Source organism: Sciurus carolinensis, chromosome 6, assembly GCF_902686445.1.
Source record: "Sciurus carolinensis chromosome 6, mSciCar1.2, whole genome shotgun sequence".
NCBI classification, from domain to species: domain Eukaryota; kingdom Metazoa; phylum Chordata; class Mammalia; order Rodentia; family Sciuridae; genus Sciurus; species Sciurus carolinensis.
The window spans coordinates 91822557-91848874 of NC_062218.1; the positions used below are offsets into that span (position 1 = coordinate 91822557).

At 34.9% G+C, this 26318-nt stretch overlaps 1 protein-coding gene across 1 annotated transcript in view; it reads right to left on the reverse strand.

Moving 5' to 3' along the window:
• Positions 1-26318, reverse strand: part of Fbxl17 (F-box and leucine rich repeat protein 17) — a 515989-nt gene that overhangs the window by 277932 nt on the left and 211739 nt on the right. The gene's annotated exons all lie outside the window — the stretch shown is intronic.

A 26318-nucleotide genomic window follows, 5' to 3' on the forward strand; every position in this document is an offset into this window, starting at 1 on the left:
TTTTGAGAAATATCTACTTAATTCATTTGCCTATTTATTTATTTATTTATTCTTGTGGTGCTGGGGATTGAACCCAGGGCTTCTATATCCCCAACCCTTGCCCATTTATTAATTGGGTTTATTTACTTATTTATTTGATGTTAAGTTTTTTGAGTTCTTCATATTTTCTGGATATTAATCCTCTGTCAGAAGTGTAGTTATCAAATATTTTCTCCCATTCTATAGGTTCTCACTTCACATTCTTGTTTCCTTTGCTGTTCAGCTTTTTAATTTAATGCCATTTCATATATGAACCCTTGGCATTATTTCCTGAGCATTACATGCCTAGGTCATCTTTTTAAACTCATTTACCCAATGCTCTTCCTAATCCTGCTTTATATTTAGGCATTGTCATCTTATTTGTTTACATAAATTCTTTGTCCACATAAATTTTCCTAAACCTTGACATTGAATGCCTCACACCCGTCTTAACATGGATATGTAATGATATCACTTCCCTACTCAAAGTTTTCTTCAGGGTAGCTACTACATACTGCTAATTAATTAATCTCTTATTCTTTATGCTCTGATAAAAATTAACTACCTCTATTCTGCCACACATAGTGTTTCCTCCTATGGTCTAGTTTTTGTCTGCCCAGAATGCCCTATCTACCCAGCAGAACAGATAATCTACGTGGAATAATTCTGTTTAGCTTTCAAGTTCAGAACCAGTGTCTTCCCTGGTTAGTGAAACCATTCTTGCATCCCCTCCCCTGATCTCTATCTTGCAACACACACAGAGATCTTGGAATTTTGCACATTCCATTTCCTTTTGTAAAAATGAGTTATCACCTATAGAATCTTCCACACCATATTCTGATTTGCTGAAATGTCTATATGCCTGCTATTCTGGAAGTGTGGCAAAGGACAGATTTTCTTTGTTTTATAATGCAGTCTCAAACCATGTCCAAGCTGGTATAGGAAACAATATTTTTTCAAGAAAAAAAAGGGCGTCAGTCATTTCTCTTTGTAATCACTCCTCCACTATCTACATAAGCTCTATTTTCCAATCAGGTTACCCCTAATTCATCTTTTCGAAGGCAATGAGAATTCCTCGAAGGCATTTCCAAACACTTCAGTATGGTATCCAAATCACTGTAATACCTCTCTGATCCTGTTTCTCTACACTCACTTTTTACCATTCAGTCTCAAACCTGTACCCCGCAATATCATACCTATGTTGCTTTATGCCTGTGTGGCTGCACATCTGGGCACTGCACTCTCTCAGGATTTGCATGGAACATACCCATCATCCTTCAAGCGGGGGTTTAGACATCACACCTGTATGAAGCATTTATGACTGCACTGTTGTGTTAATTTACCAGCCCTCTGGTGTACTTCCAAAATGGCTCTCTCTGTTCCAATACCTCATGGGTCTTAATTATTTGTTTAAAAGTCTGATTTTCCTACTAGAATGTCAGTTCCTTCCAAAGTAGAATCTGCTAAATTTCAAAGTATGTGTTTCAAGTGCTAGCAGGATGAATAAGAAGATAAGTATGTACAAACACAAAAATACAAATACATTCTTATTCCAATTGGCATTAGTTTGTCTACACTTAAAATATTCTCTCCCTCTATTCTTATCATTTTTGCATTGGCACTTTAGAAACTATAAGAGGCTACACTCTAATTATAATTATTTTGAATTCAATGTTGTGCTTCCCCTGTAATCTATTTTTTTGCAAACAGTAATTTTTCGAAGACTGTTTTGGGAATGTTTTCCCACTTGCAGTAAAAGGAGATTCTTAAAAGGTATTTAATGAGCTATATCTGTACAGACCCAAAATGATATGGTAAATGGTAAATTAGTTGGGTTTAAATTTGCAGAAGCTCCTTATTATTTATTTCCTTAAATCAACTCAAAACCAGTGCTCTGGCATTCAAAAGCATACCTCTGTCCCCCAAAATGCTATCTGTTTATAAATAAATATCAATTTGATAACTAATTTTTGCCCTGAAGTACACATAAGTAACACTAATAAGTAATATTAATCATTGATTAAAATACTAATTGGAAACAAGGAAAATTATAGGGAAAAAATGTTGATTTAGAAGGCAGACAGAATTTCTTTTAAAGTGCAAAAAGTCCCTACAAAATAAATTCCAGCACTTAAATAAGAAAATGTATTATAGATGCCACTATGCAGAATTATTCAGATACTAATTACATTTTTCAATAAATGAACATAGACCATAAAAATCTATTTTACCAGAAGAATAGGACTCACATATAGCTCTAAAGAATATACAACTAATGTATTTATTAAGTAGCGCAGTATTATATATCTGAAGTCAGCTCCAGGCATCTCTTCATGCCCAAACTTTCTACAACAGTCACAATGGAACACTTAAAAAAAGCCTTCCAATTGTTCCCTCCTCTTTTTTTCCTCTGTTTTACCAATATCTGCTCCTAAAATTCTCTCATCTGCTTTTATATATACGAATGTTTACATATATTTTGAAGCCCAGATAACTCCAACAAAGTCACTTCCAATAGCCCCTCTGAGCCCCCTAATTGAAGCAAGGCTGTTTCTACTACTCTTTGTTTCTGTTAACTTGCATTTTTTCATGGGAGTGGGAAAAAATAAAAATTAAAAAAGATCCAAGGCTGCTTTCTTAGACTGATACTCAGATCCTGTCTATGAGTGTTTTTGTAATGTGACTTTGTATGAATGTGGGCAGGAAAAATACAACATACATTCTTTAATTCCTTAAGTTATATCCCAGTAAGCTAGTAGAGCGCTTGATAAAAACAACAACAAAACCTGAAGCTAACAGAAATAACTTATGACTGGAAAATTATAGAGATGTTATAGCATTTCCTTATCTGCAGCTTTTAATAAACAGACCAAAAACTCACATTTCTAAAATGACAGCAGAACCAAGGCAGCATGGTACCCCATGGAAACCTCTCTTTGGTTCTATACTTCTTTGCTGTTTCTAACACACCAAATTAAAAAGAACCATAAATTAAATAAGAGGTTTTCTATTTGAACCATTTCTCAGACAAAGGAGGAAGCAGTTTCCTTCCAGATTGTACTCAAATGCTCTCAAAGAGTTAATCCATGTGCTATTAGAGAAGGTGATTCTTAAAAGGTGTTTCAGGAGCTAATTCTATATGGACTCAAAACTATATGATAAACGGTAAATCATTTGGGCTTGAATTTATATACTCTCTTGGGCCAATATAAATAGACTGGAATTATTTCTAACATAAACACCCTTATTTAATCATTTTGTCAACTGGAGGAAGCAATTTCCCCTAGCTAAAAATATTTAAAAATCTGATATAAGAATAAAATTATATTAAAATGCCATAATGCATGGATTTGGTAACTTGCCAAGGGTAGATACAGACTTCAGCAGATTTCTCTTTCAAGGAGACACCAAGCATTCCAACATTTCAAATCATTTGATAGTCAACCGCTGTAGGCAAAAAACTGTACCTAGTAATTCTGTACTGTCGATATATTTTAAACTATTTCATAAACATTGCTCATATAGTATGTCTAATAGATTTTGCATACTTTTTCTTATCAGAAACTTCTTTAACATATATAATCTACTGAAATTCTCCAACGAAATTAAATCATAATAGGAATGAAACTGACAAAATCTTTTAGTTGACCTATTTTACCTGGAGAAACCAGTAAAAGTAGCTCATGATTCTGAATCTCCATATACATTGAAAATAAGCATGATTAATATTCAAGTAATTTAGTTAGACTTTCAGGCTGATAATTTTTCTAACTTTTCTGTTTAAAAATGCAAATGTGATACAGAAGCATAACAACATTTTAAACACATTGTTTTAGAATTATGTACTTTCAATCCAAACCCACTAGCATGAGGAATAAAGGCATTTTATTGAGAGAACAATCACTTCATTACTACAATTTCACAGAAGTTTTTAAGAAAGTAGTAAAAGAGGATCCAATTTTCTATTTTGATATTTTCTAGTCAATGACACTTGCCAATGAGGGACTGAGGAATATAATTTGTGATTTGAAAAGTATGTATAAAGTTTGGGCCTGTGGATATAGATCCCTGGTAGAGCACTTGTCTAGCATGCACAAAGTCCTTGGCTCAATACCCAGTACTACCAAAAAAACAAGTTTGGAGGTTTACTTGTGGGATCAATTTCAACTTCTGTTATTTCAAGTTAAGAAAATAGCAATCAACTTATAGACAAATGAATTTGTCATTGTCTCAGAGAAGAAATCTCAGAAAAATGAGAATTAAGCCCTTCTTTGAGTCTCACAAGCCCAGGCTTTTGGATTGTAATAGCCAGGCTTTAAAGCACCAAAAGTATTAAAGACTAAAGTTACATGGATTATGCCATGACCCAAAGATCCAGAAGATTTCTGGAGAGTCAGTCATTCCTCTCATGCCCAAGACTTTCCTAAGCTGCCCTGCAAGAGGAGGGGAGAGGAATTCAGCAAAGACTACACTACAATGGTACACTGGAAGTGTATGTAGATACCCCCAGTCAGACTGAAGCACAAAGGGATCTGTGAAACCTTTCCTAGCACAGGCCAGAAAAAAAGTGCTTTAGTCTGTTTCCATTGCTATAACACACCACCTTCAACTGGTTACTTTATAAATTTCTTCTGGTTCTGGGACTGGAAAATCTAAGATCAAGATTTGTTATGGGGTAGAGGCTCACCCATCTGCTCTGCAGATAGTGTCTTGTTTCTATATCCTCACATGGCAAAAGGTGCTCCCTTCTACCTCTTTTATAAGGGCACTAATCCCATGACTTAGTAACTTTCTCAAAGGTCCCACCTCTTAATATCATCACATTGAGGAATAAGATTCAACCTACAAATTTTGGGGGGGAACCAACATTCAGACCAGGGCAGGCAGTGAAGAACTCAAAGATTTCCAACACCCACTATGAAGTGGAAGCAGAAACAGTAACTGCTGAGACAAACACATACTTCTGTCTCTCCTACCACACTGCACCTCCCCGCACCACAGTCAACTGTAAGGACTGTATTTAGAAAAAATTGGCATGAACATAATTTTGGTAACTTTTCTTCACAAGAATGTGGAAAATACTCACTCTAACCTTTTAAAAACAGAGTGCAAACATTTACAATTTACTGAATTATATTTTCATACAGAGAGCTTTTTTTAACAAATATTGCTTTTTGGAACTATAAACTATATCTTTTGGGGACTTATTTCTGACTTTTCATAGTGTATACATACTTCTATATAAATTTTATCAGTGTAGAAATATAGTTCTATTATCTTTAAAGCTTTTTCTTTCATTAAAAAGAATTTTCCTTAAAATGAAATCCATACCCACTATTTTTATTTTCCTCTAAAGAACTTTCCTGTTTTGTTCATTATATGCCTTCCTGAAATTAAATTATTTTTTAAATATTAAATTAGTCAGCAAGTCAAATTCAATAAAATACAAATGCTTTTGATTTTAAATAAAGTGGTAAAGCTTTTTAGTGTAATGCAGTGAATTAAACAGATTCATTATCAATTAATATTACAGATTAATTGCAATATATTTATTTTTACTTAAATTATTAACATTCAGTTTATTTGATATAAAGTTACTTTCCTATCAGATACTCATTGAAATTTCTGATTAAAATTGTGAAGAAAGAAGATGGGGAAAATGCATTGAGTTCAACTCCAGCTGGAGGAGCACTTTTAAAAGATTTAAACTTAGAAGAGTTTGAAAACAGATGACAGTTACATAAAAGGTAAAAGAGGCAATTCCTTTAAGTTACCTTAATTCTATCTCAAAATTTTAATACACATCTTAGAAAATCAGAGACTTGCTTTGCTTTTCAAAATAAAGAATGACATAGGGCATTTTTGTGAAACTGGTGTGTGGATTCAGCTTGAAATGCCTGCAGCCATCTTGAATCATAAACATAGTGATGGCCTCAGCATAACTCTCATCCATTTTTCCTGCGTAGTTTCCCAGCATAGTAATGAACAGACAAAACCATGAAAGTGGTAAGTGCAGCTTTACCACTGGACCCTGGCAACAGGCACGTACTTGACTCTTTTTGGTATTAGCTTAAGGTATACCAGGGTCCATTCCAGCTAGGATGAAGTCACTTTTTTCTTAATCAATACATACACCCTCTCTTTCTGACCCAAATTGTGTGGGTCCATCCAGTCTTGCTGCCGCCCATTCCCAAAAATAGGGAGCATAACCATTGAAAGAACACATAAAATATATAGCTTCTAAACAGAGAAAACAAATAAATGCGAGGGAATGCAAAAAAAAGCTAGAAGAGTTAAATAAATTAAATACGATTAATCAAATAATATAAATCCAATATATTAGAAGCTAGTATAAGTTAGAAGTCACATAAATGCAAATTAATTAAACTATTCAGCTAAAATTAAAATATCAAAAAGAAATCTGATGTGGTTTATTAATTAGACACACTCACACAAAACAAACAAACAAAAAAACCCTGAACACTGACATACACTCTCTTCATAACTAATCTTTACTTAGGATCCTCTGAGTTAGGCCTTAACCTTAGCCACCTTCAGTTGTCCATCCTGCCCTTCCTGGGCCTGTATAGTGCAGTCTAGCAAGAGTCCTGTTAAATCAGTGTAGCAAGATTCCTCTCACCGATGATATCTGATCACCCTTGCTATCTGATTGACTTCTTCACATCCCCCACCTTTGATACATAAGTCCTCTACATGTCTTTAGCAAGAATACCCATAACCATGATGTATTCTCTTAGTAATTTTCCTTCCACTGACCTCTTCATCCGTCTGCTTGGCTATCGATTCCCATTTGTCCTTGATATATTCAAAGTTGGGCACAATCCCTCTTCCCCATTGCAATAGTCTTGAATGAAGTATTCTTCAAAATTTTACCAAGCATTGGAATAATATCCGTTAGCAAGGCAAACAGCATTAGCAAATAAAAAGAGGATCACTATATAGTGATAAAATATTCTCCTTAACAGAAAAAAGCGATTCTAAACTTGTAAAAAACCAATACCATAGCCTCAAATTAAACTTAATTATACTAAGGAAAAAATTCATCATTTACAAATGTTGTGATTGTCTATGTAGAAAATCCCTCCAAAAAGCTGCAGAAAAATAAACGTGAGTATAGAAAGTTGTCAAATATAAAAGTCAACATTAAAATGTCCATTGTATTTGACATACCAGCCACAGAAAGATCATTTTTCAAAAAAATGCCACTTACAATAGCAAAGGGAATGATAAACACAATATTTACTAGCTATTTATGAGGATAATTATCAAAATCATACTGTTAAGACTTTTTTTTAAAAAGACCCACATAAATGGAAAAGTATGCTATCTGATCCAGGAAATGCAAATAAAACTATAATGAGATTTCTTCTTCAACCTCACTAGTGTGCAATAATTAAAAAGCTAATCTCGCAAGTGTTTAGGGGAATATAAGACAAAGGGATTTTCATCCATTGCTGTTTGAGTGTAAATTTGTACAATCACTTTGGAAAACAGTTTAGCAATCTTATAGAAAATGGAACTTGCACAACCTTAAAATTCAGCTATTCCACTCCTACATATATGCCCTTTAAGAAATTTGCAAATGGGCCTGGGAGACCTAGATAATAATACAGTCATGCACTGCATAACATTTTAGTCAATGACAGATTGTATATATAATGGTTGTACCCTAAGATTATAATGGAAAAGAACAACTCCTATTGCCTATCATACTATTTCAGTGCACTGCATTATTCATATGTCTGTGGTGATGCTGGTGTAAACAAACCAACTGTGCTGCCAATCATATAGAACTATAGCATATATAATTATGTACAGTACACAATACCTGATAATAAATGACTATGGTTGGTTTATGTATACACTACACTATGCTTTTTATAATTACTTTAGAGTGTACTTCTACTTCTGTAAAAGAAAGTTTACCATAAAACAATATGCCCTGTTATACTCACAGCAGTCTCACACATCTTGCATTTACCAAGGCTATTAATTGCTTCAGGTAGCTATATTGAATAACTGACTTATAAGTGCCCTCTATGGCCAGGTGCAATAGGGCACACACCTGTAATCCCAGTTATTCAGGAGGCTGAGACAGAAGGATCCCATGTTAGAGGTTAGCCTGAGCAACTTAGCAAAACCCTGCCTCAAAATAAAAAATAAAAAGGATTGGGGATATAGCTCACAGATACAGCAACTTAGGGTCTGATCCCCCATTACTGCAAAAATAAAATGGTTATTCATAGGTACCACCTAATATTTGAAAAACAATGAAATCAACTAACAATGCATTTCTCAGAACACAGCATTACAATACATGACTATATTCATATGAGTAGCACTGCTTATAAGGTTAAGAAGTTGAAATTAATCTAAATATACTACAAAATTATGCTATGTTCATTCAATTGATATCTAGACAACAATAAACTCCCAACTACATACAGCAAGATGGATGGATATCAAAATATAATTTTGAGTATGTTAAAATAATATTAGAAGGTTATTAGAATGAAACAGTTCTAGTGCCCTGAGTTCTTACATAAGTAAACTGAAACCCAATTCAGTATAAATGGTTAGTCAAAATTTAAGCTTAACCCATCAGAAACTACCAACTAACCTTTAACTAGGGACCTTCCACTACCATAATCAAAATAAGGTTAATACTCCACTCTAACCAAATATTTTTCCTTTACTTGCTTTCATCCTCACCTACAAAAGTCTTTACTCATGATCTTTTGGTGGAACTCCAAAGCATCTGTGGTCCAGAGGTACCTAACTCATAAATCACTATCTCCTCAAATGAACTCTTTAAAATCTTACTGTACCTCAGTTTATCTTTTATTAAGCAAAAGAAGCAAGTCATGGAGAAATGAAGGATTTCATCTTCATAAAGAAATTAAAAGGCAAAAACAAATTATTTACATAGGATTACATATACAGTTGATAAAAATGTGTGATAAAATATGCCAGATTAAGAGTGTGGTGAGGTTGAGGCCGACTTTGAAAAGTGAAGTATTCACATTCCAAGATTACAGACTAACATGTCAGGGAAGTCTCAAAGGAAATATGAGGTCAAGTCATTTACTCCTCTACCTTAGCCTATGAAATGCTGAGGTCCGCCACTAGATGGCACAGGTGATACAGATTCTGGACAAAAGGCAAAACCCTGTGCTACATAAAAATAGGCCACAATATCATTAAAATTATCATATTTTTAGATCACTTAAGTGAAACCATGTGTCAGTCACTATGCTGTGCAAAACTTATCTTCTTATGACTGTAGCAAAGCAAGGATTTCTCATTTTGCTAATAATACCAGGACAGGTTACTTTGCCAAGGTTGCATAGCAACATGGCAAATGATAGGGGTCAAATTATGTGACTTCAAAACTTGTTTTTTACCATCAATGTTTTTTCATACATAGTGTTTAATTTATTTTGACAATTATTTATAAACACATCATATCTCATTCAACAATCTATGATCTATGTCTGATTCATCATCCTTATATCCCTTAAACATTCATTTCAAATAATGCCTTAGGTAAGGAGTAAACACTAACTTCTCTAGTCTTTTCATTCATATATACATATATGAATATATATATTAAAATTTTATATAAATAACTTTAAATATATATAACTTCAAACTTTCTAACAAATTCTGTCTGAGAAGTATGTAGAAGACATAATGAAATGATTGTTGAATTAGATGGTCCAGGTTCAAATTCAGACACATTGCTACAATGCCCAACCAATCCATGCCTTGTGTTGTCAATTAATGATCTACATACCATAAGATTTTCAATAGGATGAGAATAATTTTATTAAAAAGCTGAAATGGAGTAACTACAATGTTGTTTTATCACTAATTTAAAATTTTTAAATATTTTATTTGTTCTTTATATATATATATGACAATAGAGTATACTGTGACATATTTATATAAACATGGAGTGTATTTTATTCTAATTAGGATCCCAGTCTTGTGGTTGTACATGCTGTGGAGATTCATTGTGGTGTATTCATATATGTACATATAGGGGAAGTTGTCAGATTCATTCCACTGTCTTTCCTATTCCTATCCCCCTTTTCTTCATTCCCCTTTGTTTAATCCACTGAACTTCTACTCTTCCCCTTCTCTCCCTTTTTGTGTGGTAGCATTAACATATCAGAAAGAACATTTGACCTTTGGTTTTTTGGGACTGGCTTATTTCACTTAGCATGATGGTCTCCAGATCCATACATTCACCATTAAATGTCATAAAGTCTTTCTTTTTTATGGACGAGTAATATTCCATTGTGTATATACACCATATTTTCTTTATCTATTCATATATCAAAGAACATCTAAGTTGGTTCCATAGTTTAGTTATTGTGAATTGAGCTGCTCTAAATAATGATGTGGCTGTGTCATTGTAGTATGCTGATTTTTAACTCCTTTGGATATATACCAAGGAGTGGTATAACCAGATCAAATAGTGGTTACATTTCAAGTTTTCTGAGGAATTTCCCTACTACTTTCCAGAGTGGTTGTATCAATCTGCAGTCCCACCAGCAAACTACATTTAAACTTTAAGAGACACTGTCATTTGAATAATGTCTTAGCTATAAATTTTTGCTTCAAAGACAATTTATGACTGGTAGTTTCTCATTGCTCTGATGTCTCACCCCCTACGTAGATCTCACATTTAATTTTCTTAGTCTCCACTTTGAAGTCTGTCATACATCTGTGAAGCATAAAAGAGCTAAGGTCTAGTCTTGGTTTCTTTTACTACCCTTGACACAAGTATCTTTAGATAGTCCATGATAGTGGCTTTACTTTGTCATTATGAATCTTCTCCTGCTGTCTTAACATCTTACATTGTATGCCAATCTCAACAGTGTAAGCCACATCCTTTATTTTCTTTATTTTCTAAAAAATATTTTTAGTTGTAAATGGACACAATACCTTTTATTTGTTTACTTTTATGTTGTGCTGAGGATTGAACATAGTGCCTCCCATGTACTAGGTAAGTGCTCTACCACTTACATGATACACTTACAACTTACAACTGCAGCCCGTTTTTAACTTTTAATTTTGAAAATTTTCAAACATGCGGTCAAGAAAGAGTAAAATGTACACCCCAGAATCTTTCCCCACTTTATCAATTGTTAATATCTCACCACATTTGCTTTGTTGCTCTTAATATACATTTTACATTGCAAAACCAATTCAGAGTAAATTTCAAATATCATAATATTTTATACCTATTCAGTATGTATCTCCTAAGAACTAGGACATTCTCCTATTAAATCACATTATATAGCATTATCATACCCAATAAATTTAACTTTGACATAATCATTTTTATACAGTCTTATTTCCACTGATCCCAATCATGTTCCCTAATAGACTGTGTTTGATTAGTTTTTGTGTTTGTAGATCCAGGAACCAATGAAGGATCATGCATTGCATTTAACTGCCAAGTTCCTTTAATTTTTGCTCCTGCCTTCCACCACATAAACAATTTTGAAGAATCCATATCAGTTGCCTTATAGGATGTCTATAATCCTGACTTGTCTGACTACTTCCTTGAGATTAAATTCAGATTCACATTTTTGGCAAGAGTACTTTTGAAGATGCTATTCTTCCCACAGAATTGTATCTGAAAGTACACAGTATCCATTTTCCCCACTATTGGTGGTGATGTTTGGTCACCTGATTAAGGGGATATCTGCTGGATTTCTCTATTGTAAAAGTTACTTGTGCCCCTTGTAATTAATAATCTATGGGATAATATTTGTCACTATGACCCTATCTTTCCCACCGACAGCTTGGCACACATTATTTTAGCATCAATGGTGAATTTGACAATCTTAGTTTTTATCTGGGTCCCTTATCCCTTCTGGTTACTATATTAATTAATCTGTCTTTCTCAGAATGCTTGCTTAACTAACAAACCATAAGACTCTCTGAATTAGAGCTTCAAATATACTATTTTACATAATAGTTGCTTCATGGTTCCTATAGGACAATTTCTAGTACATCTGCTTGCCTTACTTTCTATATAAAGAGAAAAAAGTCATCTGAACACAAGCAGAACTGAACTAAGCCCATAAAACTTAAGCCTGTCTCAATGGTTAATAAAGAAAATTCTCTTTGCTTCACAAAATTACAGGACAATCTGTCAATCAAACTCTTAGCTTGTCTCCTAAAAGATTTATATTAGGTTATCTGTCACATCTTCAGTATTCTATATTTGCTATGGATCTTACTTTATTAGCTCTAATGAAGCAAACTATACAGAAAGGTGAGATAAGGTTTCTGTCAAAATCTTAATTTCCAAATCAGAAGTCAAGAGGGCAATTCAATGAAGAACATAGCCATCTGTAGACACTTATAAGAAACTCTGCTAAGACAGATAATTATAATAGTGGAACTTTTTCAGAAAGACCTAGGCTCAAATGTTACTTATAAAAATCAAAACTAAACTTTCTGCTATGCAAAAGAGAAATGCCATTTAAATAAGAATACCCATGTTTCCACTTGTAATTTTTTCCTTTGTAAAAAACCTGACAGGCTTTTTAAGTAAGTTATCTAAGATAAGTAATATACATTAATGCTTCCAAATGAACACCACATGCTCCAAAGACATTCTTAATCCTCAAAAACTTTGATATCAAAGGTAAAAAAAGAGTATTTGAGTTAAATGATGCATTCTTCCATAGGAAAGCTTAAATGGCCAGTGGAAATCAGTAAGCAAGGAATTCTGCTCCCAACTTTGCCACTTTGATCATTTCTTTCATTTACAAAGAAAAGGACTTGAGTTCTGAAGATTTTCTGAACTCAAGTCCATTCAGAGTCATCTGCATATCTAAATACATAGGTGACTAAAATATAAAAACACAAGTAGATCTTAATGTAAAATAACTTCACTCATTCCCCCAAAAAGATGTACCCAGAAGCACAAAATTAAAGGAAGCACCAAACACCCAGTAACCAAGAGAATTGATATTTTAGTAACATTTAAAAAAATTAATGCAAAAATCCATGATGTACAAAATATAAATTTTTAAATAAAGACAAGTCATTTTATTTGTTTTGTGACAGTACATTATTATGCAATTAAAACAGTCATTTCCAAAAAGCTGTGGCTCCCAATATGTGAGGCTGTCAAGTCCCCACCAGGAAAGTTTGTAAGGGTTGACTAAGGGTTGTCATTGGTCAATTTGGATCCTAATATATCACACTTTCTAATAGTATAGGTATTTTGTTTTTTTGTTTTGGGGGGTACTGAAAATTTGAATCCTGGGGTTCTTAGCCACTGAGCAACAACCCCAGCCCTTCTGATTTTTTATTTTGAGATAGAGCCTCACTAGGTTGCTGGGGCTGGCCTTGACCTTGCAATTCTCCTGCCTTAGCCTCCAAGGTGCTGGAATTACAGGCATGCACCATCATACCCAGCTGACTGTAATTTTTTACTTTAATTTCTCCCCCAAACCTCCTCTCTTTTCTCTTTCTTTACCCAGGGCTTTACACACGTGAGATAAGCACTTTACCACTGAGTCCAGCTCTCTTTTTTGCCCCAGGCTCCAATATGGTTCAGGAAAGAACTGAACATAAGGATTCATCCTATTAACTGATGGAGATCCAAGATGTTTAAAACTAAATGCCTGTACATGAAGAAGTTTCAGTCTCATAGAAATGAAGAATCAGCATTATAAACAAGTAGTGTGAAATACAAAATATCATTAAAAAGAAGTCCTCGAATACAGGGAGTATCAGAGCTCTCTCTTTTGGGAGAAATGAGAATTAGGAAAGTATCTCTGAAAATGATACAGAGCTGCCATAGTTAATAAATAAAAATATAAATAAATGAGATAAACTAAAAAGTATTTCATGTTGGTTTGAAATTCAAATTGAACCAGGCATCCTATATTTTGTCTGACAATCCTCAAGTGCTAACATATAAACAGAAGCTTTAAATAAAGATCTAAATAAGAAGATCCGAGGTTTTCAAGATGGCGGACCGGAGGGCAGCTGCATTTCATGTTGCTCCAGGACGCAAGATTCAAAAGAGGAAATAGTGAGAGACTTGGGACCAACTCAAAGCTGCCGGGTGAGTCTCTCCCATTGGGGAGGCGTCCTGGTAGGTAGCCCCGGAACGCAGGGTACTTTGTGAAGTAGAGTTGCTCGGCGAGACGCCACTCCCCCCGCTGGAGCGGTAAACACGGACAGTGGGGAACTTTGCAGAGGAGGCCGCGCAGCACAGCGCTTGGTTTCGGAGCAACCTGCCGGGGCTCCGGCGGCTGCCAGAGGAAGAGCTGGGCGGCGAGCTATTTGGACTCAGCAACCTCCTGAACAACGGGAGGGGGCTGTCCTGAGGAGGTGTAGGTGCACAGTGAGTTGCTTGGCCTCCAAGCACCCACACAGAAGAACACCGGGTGGCTGCCAGGAGGAAGAGGCCAGCAGCGGGTCACTGGGGTTCGGAACATATATACGAGGCTCCAGGTGGCTGCTCAGAGGAGGGGGTGGCATAACCAGACGATTAGGTGCAAAGCACGGTCCGGTCTGGGGACCTAGGCGCCCTTTGTTGAAAAAGCTACACAGAGACAAGCTGAGGGGTGGAGTGAAGGTTCCAGGACTGCAGGCAGCTTCTCTAAGGAGGGACAACCTAAGGAGACTCCTCTGTGAAGGGTGAGGCTCCCAGGCCCAGGAGGTAGGTCCGGGCCCCTGGGAACGTTGCCTGGGAAGGCTGCCCTGCCCAGGCGGTAGTTGTGGACTGAGGAGAACCTCTAGGAGGGGAACTGACCAGCGAGACCTCCCCATCCAGTGAGTCTTCCCCGCCGGGACGGTAAAACCACAGACACAGGCCCAAACAGGCCTTGCCTCAGCCCGCAGCCTAGTTCCCCGTTGGATGACCATTGGTCAACAAGTAGAGGCACCTCTGCCCACTAGCAGGGACTATACCCCACCTGAAGACCACCACCCCTAGACAGGCAGCTTCCTTGGGGAGCACCGCAGTATCAACTTCCTCTAAGACTTCAGGCTACTGAAGGATAAGAGGGGATACACTAGCAATCTTCAGGGACATTATAAGTCAATAGAGGAAACCTGCAACATCTCAGCAGTCCACTGATACCTGAACGACATGAGAAAACAAGGGAAGAAAATGCCTCAAACAAATCTGGATGTTACATCAATAAAATCCAATGACAGCATGGCAGAAGAAATGTCAGAAAGGGAGTTCAGAATGTACATAATTAACATGATAAGGGAAGCAAACGATGAAATGAAAGAGCAAATGCAGGCATTGAATGAACGCACCAATCGACAGTTAAAAGAGCAAATAGAGGAAGCAAAAGACCATTTCAATAAAGAGTTAGAGATATTGGAAAAAAACCAAACAGAAATTCTTGAAATGAAGGAAACAATAAATCAAATTAAAAACTCCATAGAAAGCACAACCAATAGGATAGAACACCTGGAAGACAGAACCTCAGATATTGAAGACAAAATATTTAACCTCGAAAACAAAGTCGAACAAACAGAGAAGATGGTAAGAAATCATGAACAGAATCTCCAAGAACTATGGGATATCATGAAAAGGCCAAATTTGAGAATTACTAGGATTGAGGAAGGCTTAGAGAAACAAACCAAAAGAATGAACAATCTATTCAATGAGATAATTTCAGAAAATTTCCCAAATCTGAAGAATGAAATGGAAAATCAAGTTCAAGAGGCTTACAGGACTCCAAATACACAAAATTACAACAGACCCACACCAAGGCACATTATAATGAAAATACCTAACATACAAAATAAAGACAGAATCTTAAAGGCTGTGAGAGAAAAGAACCAAATTACATTCAGGGGGAAACCAATACGGATATCAGCAGATTTTTCAATCCAGACCTTAAAAGCTAGAAGGGCCTGGAATAACATATTTCAAGCCCTAAAAGAAAATGGATGCCAACCAAGAATCTTATACCCAGCAAAACTTACCTTCAGTTTTGACGATGAAATAAAATCCTCCCATGATAAACAAAAGCTAAAAGAATATACAAAAAGAAAGCCAGCATTACAGAACGTTCTCAGCAAAATATTCCATGATGAAGAGATGAAAAACAAAGAAACAAATCAGCAAAGGGAGGAGCTATCCTAAAGGAACTCTCAAATAAAGAGGAACCAAGACCTGTCAAAAATAAACAAATAAATGAATAAAATGAGTCAAATGACCGGGAATACAAATCATATCTCAATAATAACCCTGAATATTAATGGCCTGAATTCATCAATCAAAAGACACAGACTGGCAGATTGGATAAAAAAGAAAGATCCAACAATATGTTGCCTGCAAGAGACTCATCTCATAGAAAGAGATACCCATAGACTAAAGGTGAAAGGATGGGAAAAAACATACCATGCACATGGACCCAGCAAAAAAGCTGGGGTATCCATCTTCATTTCAGATAAAGTGGACTTCAAGCCAAAGTGAGTCAGAAGGGATAAAGAAGGACATTACATACTGCTTAAGGGAACCATAAATCAGCAAGACATAACAATCATAAATATCTATGCCCCAAACAGTGGCTCACCCATGTATATCAAACAAATCCTTCTCAATCTCAGAAACCAAATAGACCATAATACAATAATACTAGGTGATTTTAACACGCCTCCCTCACCACTGGACAGATCTTCCAAACAAAAATTGAACAAAGAAACCATAGATCTCAATAACACAATCAATAATTTAGACTTAACAGACATTTATAGAATATACCATCCAACGAAGAGTGAATACACTTTCTTCTCAGCAGCACATGGATCCTTCTCTAAAACAGACCATATATTTTGCCACAAAGCTAATGTTAGCAAATACAAGAAGATAGAGACACTTCCTTATATTTTATCAGATCATAATGGATTGAAATTAGAAATAAATGAAAGAGTAAAAAACAGAAATTACTCCAAAACCTGGAGATTAAACAATATGCTATTATATGATGAATGGATAACAGAAGATATTAGGAAGGAAATTTAAAAATTCTTAGAGGTAAATGAGAACAAAGAAACATCATATCAAAATCTCTGGGACACTATGAAAGCACTACTTAGAGGAAAATTTATTTCATGGAGTGCATTCAATAAAAGAAGTAAAACTCAACAAATAAATGACCTAACACTACAGCTCAAAGCCCTAGAAAAAGAAGAACAGACCAACACCAAATGTAGTAGAAGACAGGAAATAGTTAAATTCAGAGCTGAAATCAACGAAATTGAAACAAAAGAAACAATACAAAAAATTAACAAAATAAATAGTTGGTTCTTCGAAAAAATAAACAAAATTGATAAACCTTTAGCCACACTAACAAAGAGAAGACGAAAGAAAACCCAAATCACCAAAATTCGGAATGAACAAGGAAATATCACAACAGACACGATTGAAATACAAAACATAATTAGAAGCTATTTTGAAAATCTACACTCCAACAAAATAGAAAATTTCGAAGATATCAACAAGTTTCTAGAGATGTATGAATTGCCTAAACTAAACGAGGAGGACATACACAATTTAAATAGACCAATTTCAAGTAATGAAATAGAAGAAGTCATCAAAAGTCTACCAACAAAGAAAAGTCCAGGACCTGATGGTTTCTCAGTCGAGTTCTACAAAACCTTTAAAGAAGAGCTCATTCCAATACTTTTCAAAGTATTCCATGAAATAGAAGAGGAGGGAACCCTCCCAAACACATTCTACGAAGCCAATATCACCCTGATACCTAAACTAGACAGAGACACATCGAGGAAAGAAAATTTTAGACCAATATCCTTAATGAACATCGACGCAAAAATTCTCAACAAAATTTTAGCAAATCGCATACAAAAACATATTAAAAAGATAGTGCACCATGATCAAGTGGGTTTCATCCCAGGGATGCAAGGTTGGTTCAACATCAGGAAATCAATAAATGTAATTCACCATATCAACAGACTTAAAGTCAAGAATCACATGATTATATCAACAGATGCAGAAAAAGTATTTGATAAAATACAGCACCCCTTCATGCTCAAAACACTAGAAAAAATAGGGATAATGGGAACATTCCTTAACATTGTAAAGGCCATCTATGCTAAGCCCATGGCTAATATCATTCTTAATGGTGAAAAACTGAAAGCATTCCCTCTAAAATCTGGAACAAGGCAGGGATGCCCTCTCTCACCACTCCTATTCAATATCGTCCTTGAAACTCTAGCCAGAGCAATTAGACAGACCAAAGAAATTAAAGGGATACGAATTGGAAAAGAAGAACTCAAACTATCCCTATTTGCTGATGATATGATTATATACTTAGAGGAACCAGGAAATTCCACCAGAAAACTCTTAGAACTCATAAGTGAATTTAGTAAAGTAGCAGGATATAAGATCAATGCTCATAAATCTAATGCATTTTTATACATAAGTGATGAATCTTCAGAAAGAGAAGTTAGGAAAACTACCCCATTCACGATAGCCTCGAAAAAAATAAAATACTTGGGAATCAATCTCACAAAAGAGGTGAAAGACCTCTACAATGAGAACTACAGAACACTAAAGAAAGAAATTAAAGAACACCTTAGAAGATGGAAAGATCTCCCATGTTCCTGGATAGGCAGAATTAATATTGTCAAAATGGCCATACTACCAAAAGTGCTATACAGATTCAATGCAATTCCAATTAAAATCCCAACGATGTACCTTACAGAAATAGAACAAGCAATCATGAAATTCATCTGGAAGAATAAGAAACCCAGAATTGCTAAAGCAATCCTTCACAGGAAAAATGAAGCAAGGGGTATTGCAATACCAGAACTTCAACTATACTACAAAGCAATAGTAACAAAAATGGCATGGTATTGGTACCAAAATAGACAGGTAGATCAATGGTACAGAATAGAGGACACAGACACAAACCCAAATAAATATAATTTTCTCATACTAGACAAAGGGGCCAAAAATATGCAATGGAGAAAAGATAGCCTCTTCAACAAATGGTGCTGGGACAATTGGAAATCCATATGTAACAGATTGAAACTAAACCCATATCTCTCACCGTGCACGAAACTAAACTCAAAATGGATTAAGGACCTCGGAATCAGACCAGAGACCCTGCATCTTATAGAAGAAAAAGTAGGTCCAGAGCATCAACATGTCGGCTTAGGACCAGACTTCCTCAACAGGACTCCCATAGCACAAGAAATAAAAGCAAGAATCAACAACTGGGATAGATTCAAACTAAAAAGCTTTCTCTCAGCAAAGGAAACTATCAGCAATGCGAAGAAAGAGCCTACAGAGTGGGAGAAAATCTTTGCCACACATACTTCAGATAGAGCACTAATCTCCAGAATCTATAAAGAACTCAAAAAACTCAACACCATGACTACAAATAACCTAATCGACAAATGGTCTAAGGAAATGAACAGACACTTCACAGAAGACCACCTACAAACAATCAACAAACATATGGAAAAATGTTCAACATCTCTAGTAATAAGAGAAATGCAAATCAAAACCACCCTAACATTCCATCTCACCCCAAACAGAATGGCGATTATCAAGAATACAAGCAACAACAGGTGTTGGCGAGGATGTGGGGAAAAAGGTACACTCATACATTGCTGGTGGGGTTGCAAATTAGTGCAGCCACTCTGGAAGGCAGTATGGAGATTCCTTAGACAACTTGGAATGGAACTACCATTTGACCCAGCTATCCCACTCCTTGGCCTATACCTAAAGGACTTAAAATCAGCATACTACAGAGATACAGCCACATCAATGTTCATTGCTGCTCAATTCACCATAGCCAGATTGTGGAACCAACCTAGATGCCCTTCAGTTGATGAATGGATAAAGAAACTGTGGCATATATATACAATGGAATATTACTCAGCCATAAAGAATGATAAAATTATGGCATTTGCAGGCAAATGGATGAGATTGGAGAATATCATGCTAAGTGAGATAAGCCAATCTCAAAAAACCAAAAGAAGAATGATCTCGCTGATAAGTGGATGATGGTACACAATGGGGCATGGGAGGGGTTAGTATTAGGGTTAGAGTGAGGGTTAGGGAAGGGGGCAAGAATGGGGGAAGGAAGGACTATATAGAGGGAAAAGAGGGATGGGAGGGGTGGGGGGAAGGGGAAAAATAACAGAATGAATCAACCAACATTACCCTATGTAAATTTATGATTACACAAATGGTATGCCTTTACTCTATGTACAAATAGAGAAACAACATGTATCCCAGTTGTTTACAATAAAAAAAAAAAGAAGATCCTATTTTACTATTTTGAAACTACTATTCAATATATAGGAAGCATTATGACACAGGCACAGAACTGAATTTAAATTATAATTGTGGCCCAAACTACAGGGATAATACTAGGTAAGTTACTTCTGTGAACTTCAATTTTTCCAATTAATATAATGATATTATTTGTCCTATATATCTTGCTGAGTTGGTAAGCTCAAGAATCCTAATAGTTGTGGAAAACACCTATGAGGTGTTAAGTAATAATAAGAATTTAAAGTAAAACAATGTTTTATTTTGAAGGCTAAAGTTTACCCTGCTGATTTACTAGGTGATAACGCCACAGTTACATGAATAGCACTTGGTTTAGAGACCGTTGCATCTATGACTTGAGCGTTGGAAAATTTCATTGAAAAAATATCAACATTGGGCCAGCTTTCTTCTTAAACATGCAGCTTCATTTAAAGTCAGAACCATCCTCTTATGAAGAGTTTAATTCAAAAGAAAACTTACCACACTTTGGTCAGGATTAGCTACAGATGATTAATTATTGTATAAAATTTATTTTTAAAATATCCAAGTATTTTTGATACAGATATTTTTGTGCCTTGCACATGTGTCCAGTTGACTTGTACAATTTCCTTCTTGCAGAAAGTGTTTTCTTCTTGGTACTGTGTAGGAACTGCCACATATCCCAAAAGTCTACCTGTCAAATCTGCTAACTGGGATATCAGGTAACGGAAAGGTAATGACAGTGACAAGTAATTTACTTAACTGTACTGTTTTCCACCCAACATCAGAGAAATGAGCATTTGATTTTAATTTTGGAAGACAAGATTATCTTCACAATGGGAAGCAAAGAGGAGACAAAGGGATAATACAGAAATAGGGAATAGATATGGACAAATTCAAAATAGGGAAGAAGAAAATGGTATGGAAAGGATCACAGAACATCACAAAGATAAAATGCAGGAGTTAGAAAAAAAGTGGTTGTGAAAAGAAGATGAAGATAAAAGGAAGTATGAAAGAGATCTAGCCAATCATAATCCCTGAACAAACTTATGAATGCCAGAGAAACCCGGTCCTTAGGGACTGCTCTGAAAGCAAGAAACCAAGAAAGGAGTTAATAAACAATTTTTATGCTTTTTTTATGCTGAATTTCCATAAATTTCAGCAGTAAATCTGACTAGCAAGAAGTCAGGTGCCCCTTTAGACTTATCAAAGAACAACCTAAATTTGCCACTTCCCTCTCACTAGCTGCCAGTAAAATTAATCCAGTAAAACTAATATTTATAGAAACCCGTTACATCCTTTGATAACTAAGTAGGGAAGTATACACATATACACTCATATATATATGCAATCAGTTCTTTGTATCATGTGTTCTGCATGTGCAGACTCAACTCATGAATTAAAAATATTTGAAAAAAGTGCCTATGGTTGAACACAAACAGACTCTTTTTCTTGTTATTATGCTATACAATTTTTCTTGTTTTTATACTAAGCAATATAGTATAACAACTGATTACATTGCATTTACACTGGATTAGGTAGTTTAAAGTACACAGGAGAATGTTTATGTTTCATGTAAATACTGTACAATTTTACCTGAGGTATTTTCAGTATCTGTGAATTTTGGTATCCAAGAGAGGTTCTGGAACCAATCCTCCATAGATACCAGGAGACAACTATATACATTTTAAAGATGCATTAAGGTAAAGTTTCTCAGACAGAAAAAAACTGAAGGGCAGGGGTTGTGGTTCAGTGGCAGAGCGCTTGCCTAGCATGTGATCCTTAACAACATGTAACAAATAAAGGCATTCTATCCATCTACAACTACAAAAAATAATTTTTTTAAGAAAAGAAAAAACTGAGCTAAATAAAATAAAACAGGTTCTTACAGCTGTTTGTGGTTTCCAGACACTCACATTATTTCAGTTATAATTATCATTCTTTTCTCACATTTTTTAAATTTATAGATATTAAAATTACATAATTCTCAGTTACTTCCTGAAAAGTTAGAGGATTGAAAATAAAAAGACTACTTTTTGTAAAAATTAATTAAAGAAATGCAATTCCCAGAAAAAAAAATGTAGGGTAAACACTTAAGGCATACAGGCACAAGCAGAAGGAAGTTCTCAATAGGACCCTAAAACTCAGGAAAGAATGCCAAGAGTTCCTATATGAAATGGCATCAAGTTAAAAAGCTCTACACAGCAAAGGAAAAATTAAGAATGTGAAGTGAGAACCTACAATTTGGGAGAATATCTTTGATAGCTACACTTCTGACAGAGGATTAATATCCAGAAAATATGAAGAACTCAAAAAACTTAACACCAAATAAATAATAAACCCAATTAATAAATGGGCAAATGAATTAAACAGATACTTCTCCAAAAAAGAAATACAATGGCCTACAAATATATAAAAAAAGGTTCAACATCATCAGCAATTAGGGAAATGCAAATCAAAACTAAACTGAGATTTAATCTCACTCCAGTTGGAATGGAAGTCAAGAGGGGGCTGGGGCTATGATTGTGGCTCAGTGGTACAGCGCTTGCCTAGCACATGTGAGCCACTGTGTTAGATTCTCAGCCAGCACCACATAAAACTAAACAAACAAAATAAAGGCATTATATCTATGTACAAATGAAAATATTAAAAAAAAAAAGAATGGAAGTCAAGTATACAAACAATAGCTGCAAGGTGACGCATGCCTGTAATTCCAGCTGCAGGAGGATCGCAAGTTCAAAAGCTATCAAATGAGGGATGCCCTAAGCAAATTAGCAAGACCCTGATTCAAAATAAAATACAAAAAGGGCTGGGGATGTGGCTTCATGGTTAAGCACCCTGGGTTTATGCCTCAGTACAATAATAATAATAATAATAATAATAATAATAATAATATAAACAATAATAAATGTTGGGGAGGATGTTGAGAAAAAGAAACACTCTTACCACTGCTGGTGGGATTGTAAATTCACACAACTGCTATGGAAATCAGTATGGAGGTTCCTCAAAGACTAGGAATGAAATCACCATATTACCCAATTATACCACGCCTTGGGATTTATCCTAAAAAATTAAAGTTGTTATACTATAGTGATACATGTACACCCATGTTTATAGCAGCACAATTCACAATAGCCAAACTATGGAACCAGCCTAGGTGTCCAACAATGAATGAATGAATAAAGAAAATGTGGTGTAGATACACAATAGAGTTTTATTCAGTCACAAAGAAAAATGAAATTATGTCATTTGCAAGAAAACAGATGGGACTTGAGACTATTGTGTTAAGTGAAATAAGCCAAACTCAGGTTAGGGTCATGTTTTCTCTCTTACATGGAAGCTAGAGAGGAAAAAGGAAATGAAAGGTGTTGAAGAGACTTCAAGAATATAGAAGGGAGATCAGTAGAGAAAAGGGACTTGGGGAGGGAGGAGGGAAGGGAAAAGGGAAACACTGGGGAATGATATTAGCCAAATTACATTGCTGTATTGTGTGTATGTATGAATATGTATCAACAAATTCCATCATTATGTAAACTATAATGTACCAGTTTAAAAATGTGGGGGAAGAAAAGAAAATACAAAATAACAATGACTCAAAAAATAACTCTGAAGTCACTAAAAAGTAACCAAAGGGAGGCAGACACACTTAGGGACTTGGCCTCTCAGTTGAGGTAATCACACAGGTCCCACATTGATGCAGCTTTTCCAGAGGGCACTGCCCAGTCCTCCTATGGATGAATAGCACTTGAGCAGAAGTTCAGTGACCTGGAGAGTGAGAGGATGTGGTTTGGGGTGACCAAAGGAGAAAAATGATGGAGATGACAAAGCAGGGAGCAGAAGTAGGGGAAGGAGATTGAAGATTTTGCATTTGAACTCTATTTAAATCCTTGGCTGGACCTGGACAAGCACGGGGCAACCTCCAAAATATGCAGAGGAAAACTTAGGTGGAGACCAAAAGAGCTGAACCCAGATGTCAGAAGTTGCCCATAGCAATGAGAATTTCAAGTTCCAGTCCAAAAATTGAGAAGGTTGCAGGAAACATGGAGATTTTTCACTGAATACCTAAAGGATCCTACTTCAGGAGTAAGAACTGCATATCAACACAGAGTTGCACTAGAAGGAAGAAACACAGTAAAGCAGACCCTTGCTGAAGATATGGAAAACTAAGTCTTCCCATGGTCAAAGTGATCATCCAGTAATTTAAGTAACTTCTAGAACAAACTCAGTATTTATTCTTCACAAGAAAATAATATCCAGGGACCACAATATGTTACCAACAACATCCTGTACATATTAAAAAATTCTTATTTATGACATAAAGATATAAAACTATAAATTTCCCCTCCATATATGTTCATGTATATCTTATAAATGTTTGTATATTCTGTTTTCATTATCATGCCCATTTAAAGTATTTTCTAGTAAAAAAAAACTGAGGGACCAAAATTAATGAAATTAACTGAAGATTGAAATCTTCTATAAATTGTGAAATGTAAATATATGCAACCCAGGAACAAAATCTGTCTTTAATATACACACATAATTTCTAGGGAAAGTACAGTAATGTGATATAATTACAAAAGCCTACATGTAAATGCTAGACATATTAAAGTAAAAAAAAAAAAAGATAGTTATATTTTAGATAATGGGAATTTAAAAATTTCTGGAATAGACAAAGTAGCAAGGTGCTGAGATTTTAGTGGAAACCTAGAGTCAACCCTAATTATTTTTTCCTCACTTAAAGAAATGATAAATGTGTTGTTATAAAAATACTTGGAATCAACACATTTTAAGAATCATTCTATTACTGTGTCTAAAATTGATTTTTCTTAAAATATACTTCTATCACTACATATCAAATAAAAAAGAAAAGAATAGCAGCAATTAAACTCCAGCTTTAATCTGAAGTTGCAAGAATAATAATTTGTTTCTAATGCAAATATGTTAGCTCTTTTGCATGGTAAAACAGGCACTGAAAAATTAAAATAATTAAAGTAGCAGAGGTCAAAAGAATTATACAAAGAACTAAACAATCTTTAAAAATTGAATCATATAATTTTATTTCTAATCATCCTTTCAATGATCTATATTATTCTAAGAAAAAGAATTTCAATAAGTGTATTTATTTAACAAATCCAAACACAAGAGTAGATCTACCTATAGATATGCAAATACCTACCATCTGATAATATGCATCATCTAGTATCTGATTTTTCAGTTCATGCACTCCTAAGGTATGGCACTGAACAAATCAGAAAAAGAATAAGCAAAGGGACAACATACCAATTTGATATGGTCAGGGAAAATCTTTTTAAATAAATAAACGAAAGGGGTAGATTTATTTCCAAAAGACTTTTCCATTTCAAATAATTCATTTTGTTTGCCTACAGAGGAATATTTTAAAAATACATTGTCAAGGGTTCTAAAATTCTAAATCACTACTAGAGTATATTTTATATAGATCTAGTCATGAAAACATGCCAAGTTATCTCTCTTAAAGAAAGGTTCTTTCCTTTTAATTTTATGAAGAGAAAATACAAACAAACAAACAAAAACCCCCACAAATAAACTTTTTTATTTGGTAAAAAAATCACATATGCTATGTTTTATTAAGTTTAGGATCAGTATATGAAGACTCAATAAGCAATGAATTCAACTTCAACTTTTCTTTAAAAATAAAAAATCTAAAAGAGTAAACAAATTATAAGTTTCAACGTATTATATGTAAAATCAATTCATATAATGGTACTTTATGAAAATAACTATATTTTTATGTGACTACTTAAGAGAAAGAAAAGATTTTTTTAAAAACCCTGAAAGTAAATGATTTATACTTGATAGGAAAAAAAAAAATCTAGCTCAGTTTAGCATTTTAAAGGTTCAACATTATATAGAATGAATGCACCAGTTATTTCTGTGTGCCACCTTTCAATCCTAATTACCCAAAGGTAACTTTCCATTAATAACTGTTGCCATTTTATTTCAT